General features: G+C 41.2%; 1 long non-coding RNA gene across 2 annotated transcripts in view; it reads right to left on the bottom strand.

Moving 5' to 3' along the window:
- Positions 1–462: 462 nt before the first annotated feature.
- Positions 463–14,730, bottom strand: part of LOC127558633 (uncharacterized) — a 65,275-nt gene continuing 51,007 nt past the window's right edge. For both annotated transcript variants that reach the window (XR_007952950.1, XR_007952949.1), the window contains exon 3: positions 463–629. This is a non-coding gene — a long non-coding RNA (uncharacterized LOC127558633). The remainder of the gene's footprint in view (positions 630–14,730) is intronic.

Below are 14,730 nucleotides of genomic sequence, written 5' to 3' on the forward strand. Positions count from 1 at the left end.
TTGTTGCTGATCATGGGATCATAGACCTAGAAGATCTAGACCTAGAAGAGACTTTGGAGGGAATGGAGTCAAACTGCCTCATTTTACAGATGGAATAACAGGATTCCTGAAAAGTTGTGACTTACCCAAGATCACACAGATAATAAGCATAGAAGGGAAGACTCCTTCTCTGAGAAACCAAAGCTGCCAATGGGGACATGTGTTGGAGTGAGACGCAGAGAAGGAGCAAATGAGAGGGATGAAGCGCTTTAGCTTGGCAGGGTTCCATATACCTGTTACATTGACATCCCTGGCCTGAACGGCGTCCTCAGATTCTTTCCTTACCCAAAATTCAGTGATTCTTGCCGCCTGACCCCAGCATTCTTTCTACTAAACCCACACCTTGACTGTAAATACCCCAAGCACTCTGAAAGTTGGTGGATTCCACCTGATGTCTGTTTACCATCAGCACTAATGAAAACTTCAGGGCCAAAAGCTTATAAATTATTTTCATGATGACTCACCCCACGGGGCAGTCAAGTCCTCCAGGTGCCCAAAACTTCCCCTTCAAAGCACTCAGGCATCTCTCAGTCCAGACAGACTTTGTAATTCTCCAGACAAATTGATTGATGAACTGGGATCTCTGCAACCTGAAATGAGAATGTATTCATATCATGAAACTTTATGAGGTTCAGCTGTCTATAGACTTTCCCCAAATCTTTTCATTCTAAAGATTTATTCGAGGAAAAAACAAATTAGGCCTGTTGGTGCTAAGGAATAGGCTGTAATTTGGACCTGATGGATTAATATAGAGGATGCATATTATAGAATTCTTATTGTCGTCTTCTATGAGGTGCTAAGAAAAAGCTTTACAATGTTGGAACTGAAAATAAAATGAAAATATTCTATGATGGATGAGAAATAATAAATCCTCCATTGTCCATTGGGAGGATGTTCTAACCACCTGAAAAACAAGATTTGCAGAGGTTTCCTTTACATTAGGACACGACTGCATCCCATGAGTTTCTGTTCTTCCTTTCTCTACTAGAATCATATAAAGGGATTCCACAAAGAGACAAGATATCTCAGCCTTTTCGATTTTGATTGTTCCTTCTCTTACAATCCTAACACAAAAGTGACTTTTTAAAGTCAGCATATTCCTAGTTCTACATTTACTGTTCTAGACCTTCCCTCTGTCACCATTGTAGAGGGCTGAAACTATTGGGATGCACTGAGGTCAGGACTGCTGAGCGTTTGAGGCTAACTACTGATTGGACAATACTTTATGGGCATATGCTTGGAAAATGGTCCTTTCCACTATCTGTACTGTCTCAATGATTGGTATATGTAGGAGGGACTAGGGAATGGAGTAAAGTTAGCCAAAGACACACTCTTGAGGTAGACGAGGAGAAGGTGGTTGCAGAGAATCTGCTTCCATCCTGTCCAATCCTGCATCTGGGGACCGAGAATAAAGATTGAGGACTTTTGCTTTACCTGATTCTGGCTGATTCTGGAGTATCCTGGGTGCTGTGTGGTCATTACACACCATCAGTAAACAACTCCTTTAAAGTTTATGACAACCCATTTCTGATGACTTCTATTTCTTCTCTAATTCAATCAGCTACGAGACCAATCACAGTTTAAACCTCATCAGCACTCAAAATTGTTCAACTCCAAGATTTTGCCTTCACAGATACCCCTTCTATACCTTTATATAATACTTCATTTTCGGTCTCCTTGCACCATCTTCCCATTCCAGTCCATTCTCCTTACAGCCACCAAAATGGTTTGCCTAAAATGTAGGTCTGATCATACCATACACATGTATGCATTCACACAAGTGTGCACACACATACACCCACCCCAATCAATTCCAATCACTCCCTATGGATGCTAGGATCAAAAATAAATTCGTCTGTTTGGCTTCAAATCCCTCACAACCTTCACCCAGCCTGTCTTTCTAGTAAACTATAAAATGTTCCCCATCTTTCCTACCTTTCAATTCCTAGCTGAAACCTCACCTTCTACAAGAAGCCTTTCCTAAATCCTCTTAATTCTAGTACCTTCTCTCAATTAATTTCCTGCAATTTACTCTGCATAAAACTTGTTTGGACACAGTTGTTCACATATTGTCCCATTAGGTGCAATGATTAGACCGTGTATGCCTTGAAATTAGAGACTGATTTTCTGCCTTTCTCTGTGTCGGCAATGTTTAGACAGCCCTATTGTGTTGTGGTTGCTTTCTGGTTTGGGTCATGTCTGGCTCTCTGTGGCCCCATTTGGGATTTTCTTGGAAAAGATACTGGAAGGGGTGGCCATTTCCTTCTCCAACTCATTTTACACACGAAGAAACTGAGGCAAAGTTAAGTGACTTGTCCAGATTTGAACTCAAAAATGAGTCTTCCTAATTTCAGGACCAGGATTCCATCCATTATACCACCTAGTGACCATCAATCAACTGACTGACTGATTCTATAATCCAACCAAACTGGACTTGCCAGCAACTAAGTCATTGAAAAACACAACCACACTATCAAAAATTGAACTGGAAATTAACATGATATGTATTGAGCTGAACCGTGTGAAGTATAAGGAATGAATTTATGTTAAAAACTTTTTCTGAATTGAAATCACAGACACGTTTTATGTTTTTCACTGTGTGTGTGTGTGTATGTGTATGTGTATATCATATAGTGGCTAGATTAGTTGAGCAAATTAACTGAATACTTATAAAAATATTCTTTTTAGTTTTTTCTAGCTCTACACAGGGATTTTTTTAAGATAATAAAGATTTCTTGTGCAACAAGATAACTGTATAAATGTGTGTACATATATTGTGTTTAACATACACTTTAACATGTTTAACATGTATGGGACTACCTGCCATCTAGGGGAGAGGGTACAGGGAAGGAGGGGAAAACTTGAAACAGAAGTGTTTGCAACGGTCAGTGTTGAAAAATTACCTATACATATGTTTTGTCAATAAAAAGCTATAATAATAATAATAGATAATGAAGATCATTCAATCACATCATTTTCCTTAAACTATTATTAATAATTTTAAAACTCCAAAAGGGGTTTTGTGCTACTAATGAAAAAAATAAAAATGTTAAAATATTATTTATTACATATAGCTCATCCTTTAAAATTTCTAGTTCTGTGCATGTTTTATAAAGGACATAATATATTAATATAGTAAAACATGTGTAACAAATAAATATGCTTATATTAGGGTTGCAAGATCAAAATACTGTTTTACTTGGCGCTCTTACTGGGCCTATAGGACATACCACCCTTCAAGGGATCATTGTATTACACCATAATACAGTGTTGACGTTTATAATGAGAACCCCAAGCCCTCAGGAAAGATTAAATTATATTTAGTGCAGTCTGTTGAAAATGGAAGAGAAGCATATTAGAAAAATATTGAAAATAGTTAAAATGAAAGGTTGAAATCTTCAAAGGAATAAGCATTCAGTGAAATAGAGAACTGAAAGTAAATGATACATGCAAATTAAAACAGTCCTGAGGTCTGACAAAAATGAGAATACTTAATAATGGGGTCGTGGTCAGTGTACTGACCCCTATTGTCATCCACATTGTCAGTGGAATTGGTGTAACCATTCTGGATATTAATATGAAATTATTTCAGAAAGTAAACTTTCCATCCCCTTGACTTGGCAGAGCCAGGAATATTCCCCAAGGAAATTAGAAACAAAAACAAAGTCCACCATATTTACCAAAAATATTCATAGTAGCATCTTTATAGTAGTAAAGCATCAGAACCAAAATAAGTGCCATTGGGGGGGGGTGTGAAATGGCTGGAAAAAAGTCTGTTCTAAATGTATTAGAATGTTATTGAGCAGTAAGAAATTACAAATATTTTTAAAATATTAAGAACTGTATTTTTAAATGATTTTAGTCTTTGGACTAAGAGAAATCCTTCATAATAAATTTGTAACAGTCCTTCTCCTTTCTTTCTTCCCAGAATAGCAAGAACTCCTCTATCAGAGTAATAATCATACAGAGGCAAAGCAACCCTTGAATAATCCACCTAAAACCGGATAAAGATAATGTTCACACTAAACAAAAGATGTGCACCTGATTAATTATGTTCATAAAAGAGTCTTGAATCACCTTTGACCAGTCCGAAAAGAGAATTTATAAAGGGAGTAGTCTAAGAGGGATTGAAAGATTTCAGGAAAATTATTCTCCAATTTATGCTGAAAGCTGTGATTATTGTACTGTGGAACGAAGCGAAACATTAGCTGAACTTTCCTTGAGCTGTTTCATCTCATTGGGAAATTATGGTTATTTTTCAGAAATGTTATAATTGTAACTCTGGAATGGCTTGTTAGAGATTTTCAGAACCTTGGGTGGTGGTGGCTTTACCTGCCCTTGCTGTTCATATTTCTCTGTCTCTCCCTTCGTGTGTGTGTGTGTGTGTGTGTGTGTGTGTGTGTGTGAACAATATCACTAGTATTTTTGGACAGATAATAATAATTGACCACTCTCTCATATTTATAATGATCTAAATTAATAGTGTTCTGACAAGCTTGTGCCTAAAACAAAGTATAAAATTTTCTCTCACAAAACAAGTATGAGAAGATTTATGTGAACTGATGTAAAAGAACAAACTAAGCAGAAGCAAGAGAGCAACAGATAGTAAGTAAAAGGACATAGAACTCTGGTTCACTAAAAAATGAATATCCTGAAAAAGAGATAATGAAAACAGCTCCCTCTTCAAGGCAGAGAAGGGGACAAGATGTCATCATTGTATCATGTTTTCACTTAATTATTCCTGCTTTATTTTATTTATAAATTAAGAGGATTTAGTTTGCTGAAAGCAGAGAGATTTGACTGCTGTAATTTAAAAGATATCGATTAAATAGGATCAATAAAGGGACTGAACCTGTGATTTCAATGACAGATATCTGTGATAACTCCCATCAAGGTGAGTTAGCACTTCTGCAGCTTAAGAGTCCTGGGGAGTTTCAGGGAACCGTGGAACTTGAATTCAGGTCTTCCCCTTTCCAAGGCTATAGCTCTATCCACTGCTGTTTTGCTATCATTAAAAAGCATGGATATTTTCAAGAAATTAAGGTATCAAAACAACCAATATTTGTGAGTTTCTGAATTTTAAACATCTATAAGTTATAAGAGTAAGAACTTCAGCCCAAATTTTATGGCTTCAAATTTTATCCATTTCTGATTCTCCCATAATACCTATGGTCATCCAAAACCCAGCCTATGGCTTAAAAACAGCAGCCATCAAATTTATGAGGTATTTTATTAGGGGAACTCTGCAGATCCACCAACTACTATTAAGAACTCTAACTTGTTGTAAGAAAGATGTCCATACCCCATGATTTCAAATTGCACAGATCCTCTTACAAAAATATACTCTAATTCATAGGAGATTGCTTGCCTTCTCAATTGGTGGGGGAAAGACCAGAAGGAGGGATAGAATTTGGATCTCAAATTATTCATTTAAAACTTTTATACAAAAGAAAAAAAGAAAAAGCATCACCATGTACTCAGAACATGAGGATTCAAAAATAATACAATAAATTTCCATTTCAAGGAAGCCATCATATATGAGTACTACACATTGTATTCAAAGTTGTCCATCTTTTCTTCGTTTCCTTGTAGGTTTTCTTTTGTTCTCTGCTGTGCATTTTTTAAAACTTATTTTTCCCCTTTTCTCCCCTCTCCCACCTTCCTCAAGGCTACAATTAAGCATGGACACATACACACTTTTACACACATATGATTACATAAATATATATCATATAGACATATACATTTATATACATTATGTGAGGCTGTCCTACACTTGTTTGTTCTCTGTAAGATGGATAACATCATCGTTCATAAATCCAAGTCTTTCCATGTTTTTTTGAATGAATGATAAAACTGAGAAAGAGAGAGAGGAGGGGAGGAGGGAGGGAAGGGGCGAGACAGCTAGGTGGCGCAGTGAATAGAGCATCAACCCTGAAATCAGGAGGAACTGAGTTCAAATTTGACCTCAGACACTTAACACTTTCTGGTTGTGTGACCCTGGGCAAATCACTTAACCCCAATTGCCTCATCAAAGAAAGAGAAAGGGAGAGAGGGAGAGAGGGAGAGAGAGAAGAACTTAAACAACTGCTCAAGAAAAAATGAGCTCCAACAGTGATTCCCCACATTCAATCAGGTGTCACGTCTCACTCAACTCCATGATGGGACACATGACCCAAGCTGGCATATTTCAAGGAAAGAAAATGAGCCTGCAATTATAGTGTATCTTGCCCACATTAACATAATGCATCAAGTCCATGTAGACAAGTAAATGCACCAACACAAATTTTCACTGGGTCAGCCTTTCTCCAATTGACAGGAAGTTAATTCTGCTCTTTTAAAATGCACTTTCCCACATGTTTATTTATTTAATCTGCTCTAAGCAGATAAATGGTTCCAGGGTAATGAATGCTTGTTTTGTCTCTTGCTCACTTAGAAGCCCTCCCCGTGTTGGGTTACATCTCTTGCGGTCCATCTTATTCTCTAATATCTCATAGGCATCCCAATCACTTAAACATGGAGATAAATCCTCTTTCTTCTAGACCAGCCCAAGTACATTAGACTCCATTAAAGAGGTATAATGGCAAATCATAAAATCAGAGCTGGAAGGGACCCCTTAGAGACTCTAGGGGGCCCCCTGATTTTACAGAGGCAGAAAATGAGGCCCAGAGAGGGAATTTGGCTTGCCCAAGGTGACATTAACTCATCGAGTAGAAGAACCTAGGGTTCTAGCATCTACTCCAGTGTCCTTGCCCCATATCACAATCCTGCACAAGATAGTAACAATCCCACCCAGATCATTAGCAGAATCAATATAGAATCAATATAGATTAAGTTAACCAGCATTTATTAGGTTCCTACTATGTGTCGGTTACTGTACTTAACGCTTAAGCTGCAAAGAAAGGCAAAAAACAACCTCAAAAAGAGTCCTTGCATTTAAGAAGCTCACACACTAATAAGGGAGAAAACAAGCAAAAGAAATGTACAAACAGATCATTATAGGATAACATGGGTGTGATGTCACTAAGATTAAAGAGGACTGGAAAATACTGCTTGTAAAAGATGGGATTTTAATTGAGCCTTAAAGGAAACCAGGAGAGCTAAGAGATGGAGTCATCTCTTCCATCCCTTCCATTTTGAGGAGGGGGAGTGTTTAAGTCACGGGGGACCCTTGGAAATGGAAGGTTATATGCAAGGAACCTTAAGGACACCATTTCAAGGCAGTATTTCACAAAGTCATTATCTTAAACTTGAAATATTTTGTTTCTTACAAGAGAAACTGAGATTTTCCCAGGATTCTAGGGAGCTGAATGGCATAAAGGATAGAATGCTAGACTTGGAGTCAGAAAACTCAATGATGTCTTAATTCCCCTTAATGCCGGTGTCTCCCATGATTACCTTCAATTTATCCTCCATAGATCTTGTTTGTACAGTTACCTATACCTCCATCATAAGAACCTCAGGTCCTTAAGGGCATGGATTGGTTTTGCTTTTCTTTGTATCCCCAATGCTTAGTACAATTCATTGTCACTTAATAAAGTCAATAAACATTAAACACCTACTACTTGCCAGGTACACTGTGCTAAATGCTAGAAATATAAATGGGAAAAAGAAAGACCTTCCCTGACTTCAAGATTAGCTTACAATCTAATAGTGAAGGCAACACAGAAAAGGAGGCTAAAAGGGGGGATAGAGAGGCACTCTTTGAAGGAATCTGGGGGAGAAATTAGAAAAGCCTCATATTAGGGCAATCGGGGCTGTGCCCCTTAAATGGAGCTTTGGGAGCTTCCCCAATAATGAGCATTTATTGCAACAAGTGCCGAATTCAAGCTTGTTGACTCAGTGAAGAAAAAAGCATATACATTAGTGACAAGCCTAGAAGAAAAGTGGAGGCTAATAAAATTCTTAATTATGGGGGATGGCTGTCTGATGAGGGGAAGGGAGGGATATGGGTGGAAATTTAGACAGAAAAAAAAATCCTGATGAAGACTCAAATGAAATGTCTTTAAAAGACTCTTTATGACATTTTATGCAATGAAGTTTATTTACTTCAATGTAAATATTTACAAAGCAAGTTTGATTGTATTCATGTTTGATATTAAGTTTCTTATAAAGCTTTTTAATAGATTTAATCACTGTAAAACAACAATAATAATATTAGCAATCATGCTTGGGATCCTAGAGAATTCAATCTAGTCCCCATATATGGCAGATATTAAATGATAACTATCTACAGTCAAAAGAAAGACATGATTATAGTCGGCAGTTTCCTTTTGTGGCTTCTTAACTGCCCAGAAGGGATGTATTGAAGGGGATAGTTAGGTGGCATGATAGACAGGATACTGGGCTAAGACTCAGGAAGACATCTTCCCCAGTTCAAATCTTGCTGAGGACATTCACTAGCTGTGTGACCCTAGGCAAGTCACTTGACCCTGTCTGACTCAGTTTCTGTAAAATGAGCAGGAGACGGGCACAGCTCCATTATCTTTTCCAAGAAAACCCCCAATGAGATCACAAAGAATCAGACACTCTGAAAAGCAACGATAACAAAGCTTCATTGGAAGAAAAATGATGGGTAGCTTCCAAGGTTAAAAACTGAAGGGAACTTCACTCAAATGCATAGAGAAACTCCTGGAGTTCAATAGTCACTCATTACTGCAGTCATTTCTATGATAATGCAGTATGATGAAGGTACATTTCCAATGTATAATTGAACCCTACTCAGGCAATTTTTCTCTGTTAAATATCCCCATTCTAGCCCCTAGCACAAGCGACATATTCAATAAGTTATATGTGAATATTGTTTCTACAGGGGGCCCTTTTCCAGGATGTTCCACTGCTGGTGCCCTCCCTCTGGGACTACTTTCCATTTGTCCTTTGCATACCTTATATACATAATTGTCTATAGATCCTGAATTCACAATTAGAACGAGCTCTTAGCCAACTGGGACTCTTGTTTTTACCTTCCTTTATTTCCCCAACATTTAGCACAGTCTAGCACACAGTAGGTACTTAATAAGGCTTGCTGGTGATTATTTATCCTTTTTGCCAAAAAACCTAAAACAAAAATGTTAGCTTGCTAAAATCACTTAAAACAACTAAGAAGCTTTTATTTAGCACTTCCTGTATGCTAGGGATTTTGTTAAGGCTGGAAATATAAAGACAAAAATGAAATCATTCCTCAAATGTATAATCTAGCCAAAGGAGACAGTATGTAAATATACAACTTAAAAGTGCATTAAGACTTTTTGGGATGTCTGTATAGGTAAAATGGGTAAAAAACTAATTCAGAGAGGGCGATATGTCACTAGCAGGAGTGGGGGAAGGGAGTGATTGGAAAGAATTGAACAGCACAGGCGGGACCATTGCATTAACCCATGCCAGTCCCTCAGCATTTAAGAGATGAGAAGGAACTTGACTTGTGAAGACTAAATGAAATTTAAGCCACCAAGGCAACGAATCAGCATTCTGTATGAGTGAATCGAATTTGCCTTCAATTAGGATCTGGAGACCAGGAGTGATCAAATTTGCTTCCGATTAGGATGATATCTGGAGATCAGGAGTGATCAAATTTGCCTCCAATTAGAATCTGGAGACCAGGAGTGATCAATTTTGCTTCCAATTAGGTTCTGGAGACCAGGAGTGATCAAATTTGCTTCCAATTAGGTTCTGGAGACCAGGAGTGATCAAATTTGCCTCCAATTAGGATCTGGAGACCAGGAGTGATCAAATTTGCCTCCAATTAGGATCCGGAGACCGGGAGTGACCACAGAGATCTTCCATTCCTACAAGGCTCAATAGTTAAATATTTTCCCCACAGTGATTTTAAGAGGTAAATATTAGTCTGCCTGAAAAGGAAATAGAATAACGGATTTATTCAAGGTCACACAGAGAATTACAGAAATCCAGGTCTTTTCCTGTTATAATATTTTGCAGAATAAGAGATAATTAGAAAGAAGTAGAAAGAGGGATTCCTAGGCACTGGGCAGCAGAATAAGGACTGCCCTTGTGATTGCTCAGATTAGGAAAATCCTAAGTGAAGACATTCTCTTATCAATGCAGGTGGGCAGGCAGGTTCTCCACAAACTAGAGAGTCTGAGAATTGCCTAGACTACTGAGAAGGTAAGGGGTGTGCCCAGCATTGCCTAGCCAGGATGTCAGTGGGAAGACTTGAACTCAGAGCTTCCTGGATCCAAAGTGGACTCTTGAGTACGTGCACACCCATTATTTATATTAAATAAAATACGTGATGACAGCAGGAGAGATGGAACTTATCTAAAGCTTCAGAGGGCGCTTAGGTGCCTGCTTTTAACAAGCAAAAAAGGAAGAAAAAACTCAGCAAATCCTCCAGTCAGGGAGATAAAGAAAACAATTTAATCCTTAATTAAAGTGACCTGAGGGTAGAATGCATTATTGTCTGACAACTGATCTCTATGGGGTTAGGGCTCCTGGTGAAGCCAGACACTAATACCAGGGGAGCTCCCAGAGTAGCCTCTAATGCAATTCTCCCTTTCCCTTGCCCTTCATTTATCAGGGCTTCCTGAGCCAGGTAAAGATTAAAGGCACATTTTCAGTCTGGTAGCCTTTTTGTCCCCAGGCCTGAGGGCTTTTACTTCGCAGCTGTCCCGACAGCAGCAAGGTGAGGTGGAAGGAGTACTGACTTGGAGCCTAAGGATCTGGGTTCAAAATGTGCTCTGGGACTTGTATGAAGCTGTGCAAGTTCCTTCAATCCTCTGGGAGCGTCAGATTCTCATCCGGAAAAGGATGAAAGGACAGGGAACAGAGCAGGGCAAGTCCTCGGTTTACACCCTGGCTCAGAAACTTAAGTCAATCAACAACCATGTATAAAGCACCTACTACGCTCCCGGAAATTGTACTGGGTCCTGATGGTACAAAAAAGCAAGAGCCATCCTGCCCTCGGGAGGCTTACGTTTTAATGGCGTTAATGGGACTGTGGGGTATGTGCGGAGGAGAAGGAAGCCGAGTGGAAGGCAATCACAGCTAGAGGGGGGAGGGGGACGAGCAAAAAGACTCCTACAATGGAGTCTTCTCGAAGCCACTGGAACCGAGTTCGGAAAGAATCGAGGAGCTCGAGGGGAAGAATAGCTCCCAGCCCAGGGAGAGGCTGGAAACTAGCTTAAGCTCTCTGGTCTCGGGATCTCGGATAAATCACAAACTCCGGACGCTTCAGTCTCACCCACGGCGTCGGGCGGTTGGGTTTGCCGGCCCCTGACTAATGGCCTGCGAGGGAAAGCTCCGACCTGGTTTCCAGCGCTGGGATACAGGGAGAGCCTGCAGCTGGAGCAGGGGAGAACAGGAGGAAAGCCAAGCAATACGCTCCCTGGGCACCAGGGGGCAGGCTCCCCAGCGGCAGTGGGGTTTGGGCTGGGTTTCATCCGCTCTGCACAAAGTGCCTTTTCCCTCGTTATTTCACACCATCCCCCTTTCCGGGTCTTTTTTCTCCCTTTCCTCTTTCACGCTACCCCACGTTAGAATGGGGAATCCTTAAGGGAGGGACGGCATCCCCAGCCGCGGTGGGACCTGCCGGAATCCCCTGCCGGGGAGACTGGCCCTGCAGCTGCCGATCGTGCCGGGGCCTGGGCAGCGGCGTGCCGGGAGAGGGGCGGGGCGCACGAGCGGCCCAAGGAGAAGCGAATCAGCCTGCAGCGAAGTGGAGCGGGAGCACAAAGCCCCGCCCACTGACGGGGAGGAGGATCAGGGCTGTGAAGAGCTCCTGCGCTTGGGGACACTGGGATGGAGAAATGGAAAGGGGGAGGGGGAAAGGGAGAAAAAGGGAGAAAGGGGAAAAGGAAGGGAAGAGGGAAAGAGGAGAGGGAGAAAAGAGGGAGAGAGGAAATGGAGGAGGAAGGCAAGGGGGAGAGAAAAAAGAGGAAAAGGGGAGGGAGAAAAGGAAAAAGGGGAGGGAGAAAAGGAAAAAGGGGAGGGAGAAAAGAGGGAGGGAGGAAATGGAGGAGGAAGGCAAGGGGGAAAGGGGGAGAAAAAAGAGGAAAAGGGGTAAGGAAAAGAGGAAAAGGGGGGGAAGGAAAAAGGGGAGGGAGAAAAGGAAAAAGGGGAGGGAGAAAAGGAAAAAGGGGGAAGGGAGGAAAGGAAAAAGGGGGAAGGAAAGAAGAGAGGAGAGGGGGAGAAGAAGGAAGGAGAGGGAGAGAGGGGGGAAGAACAGAGGGAGAGGGGGGAAGGAGAGGGGGAAGAGAAGGGGAAGAGAGGAGGGAAGGGGGAAGAGGGACGAACTGATATTAAAAAAATACTAAGGAGGAAGGAGTCCAGTATGTTTGAGGCATGTTCTGTGGGCGATTTATTGCAGGACACAACACAAATTGCAGAGGATGACATGGTAAGAATGGGTTGAAATCTACATATTTGCAGGGAACACCCACATTGATGAGTTAGAGGTTTATCAAAAAGTTGAAATATCCAGAGCCAAGCAGGGGATCCGTCTGTTCCCTGCCCTGCTCAGACCCATTAGCTCCCTGTGTCTGGTGCTACATCTCAGAAGAGCATTGTAGGGTGCCCAGGAAAGTGAAGAGAGTCCAAATTATACTATAGGAAAATCAAGTTGAACGAACTGGGCATAGTGAGCTGGAGTAAAGAGCTGTCTTGAGTCTTTGCAGAGCTTTCGTGAAGAAGAGGGACAGGCTCGTTCTGCCAGAAAGCCGGCTATAAATAGGGATCAAGGGGCAGAAATCAAAGGGAAGCATAGTTCAGTTTAATACTAGGGAAATACCCTAAAAACGAGAGCTTCATAATCATGGGATGAGCTGCTTGGGAACAGAGCGAGTTCCTCCCGTGACTGGAGATCTTTAAACAGAGGCCAGATGACCATTTCATCAGGATGCTGCTAATTAAGTTCCTGTGTTTGGTAGGGGCTGGACTAGATGCTGTAACTCCCGAAATCTATGATTCAGTGACTCTATTTGTAAACATGCATCTCTAGCCTCTGGTCTCTTCGGTAATTATCTATGAGTGTGTACATGTATATATGGGAGTATTTGAATGTTTATATGTATGGAGGAGGGAAGAAAGAGGGGGAAGGGAAGGGGACAAGGAAAGAGAAGGGAAGGGGGATGAAAATCTGGTTTCAGCTCTGCCCCACCTGGCAGACACAACACTTCTTTCCAGCCCCTGCCTTCGCAAAGGCAATGAAGCGGATCTAGAGCAGGATCTCTGCAGCCTTCCTAAACTTGCAAATTAAAGGGGGAAGGGGATGCTCATCCAACCCTGAACCCAGTTCAGTTGGTCAGTTTCAAGCCCCACATTTTCAGAGGCAAAGGATCGTCATGGGCCATTACCTTCCATCTGTTCTAGGTAAGGGTTAATTATCATTGAAGAACTCGGTAGAGATGCAGAGCCACCAATACATGTATGATCTATAGACACAAGCGCCTCATCTTTTTCATACTTGTTACCCCCGTTGGAATATGAGCTCCTTGAATCATGGACAATTTTTGTCTTTCTCTGAATCCCCAGAGCTTAGCATAGTCCCTGGCACACAGTAAGAGCTTACTAAATGTAAGCAAGCCAGTTCACTTCCCGAGCTTCCGTTTTCTGGTTTTTACAACAAAAAGGTTTAGACCACTAAACTCACCCCCCAATTCCAAATCCATTGCAAAGAGAGCTGGCTGTGAAATCTGAAATAAAATGGTAATGGGTCATTACCTTCCATCTATTCTATGTAAGGGTTAATTATAATTGAAGATATATAGGTTCAGATCCTGTCTCTGATACTTTTCTGCCTGGTTTCAGATGAAAACATGTGACCTTGGGCAAGCTACAGAGCCCCAGGCCTCAATTTCCTTACCTGTATAAGGGGAGAATTAGATAAAATTAGAGAGATTAGATTTTTTTTAAATGAGAGCTCTCTAATAGAACTTGGTCTCTGAGATTTTTTCAAGGTCTCTATCTGTAATCTCTGTGAGATAAGGATGAAAAAAGGAGGAAAGGCAAAGCGCTATAGGAAATTCTCAAATCTATCATCCCGTACCACTTGCCATATATTTTTTCCTGTTTTTTCCCCACTCCATCTCACCTCTTACAACTCCAGCTTTCAAAAAGGCAAAGGATTGCATTCTAACTTGTGAGATCAAAGGGGAAAAGATGCTGCCCAGAAGTTCAGAATGAGAATAGGTGAAGGTGAAAGATAAAGGTGTGGGGGAAGGAGAGAGACATGACGACAAAGATAAGGGAGAAGAGGACAAGGGAAAACAGGGTGATAGAAAGGGAAATGGAGATAAAGATATGGATTGATAGAAAATCGTGGGATCCCGGGAGAGACGTGGGTGAAGGAGACCCATGGGATTATCAATAAGAGGAGGGAAGGATGCCCCAAACAAGTAGCATCTTGGGGGTGAGGGTAGGCTCTTACCTGGAGTGGGCATTTGATGCCCCACTGCACCAGCCTGAGAGGAGCAGATCTGTTCCAACTAAAACTTTTGGCAGTCAGTCAACCCAGAGCTTAGAGGTCACTGGCTCCCTCAACTATACCAAGGAAATCCAAGGTTTATTCCTCTCCACTTCTTCCCAAAAAGAACCTTTGATGTCAATTCTTCAGTATATTCAAGGTTAGGAAATGAGAACTTAGTGTTGCCTACATAAGAGGAAGAGGCCTTAGGACCCACATCCTCTGCTTTTCCCTCTGCCTGGAATCTATAACGGTCTGCATGAACTAGGGAAGGA

The sequence above is a fragment of the Antechinus flavipes genome, chromosome 4, assembly GCF_016432865.1.
Source record: "Antechinus flavipes isolate AdamAnt ecotype Samford, QLD, Australia chromosome 4, AdamAnt_v2, whole genome shotgun sequence".
NCBI classification, from domain to species: domain Eukaryota; kingdom Metazoa; phylum Chordata; class Mammalia; order Dasyuromorphia; family Dasyuridae; genus Antechinus; species Antechinus flavipes.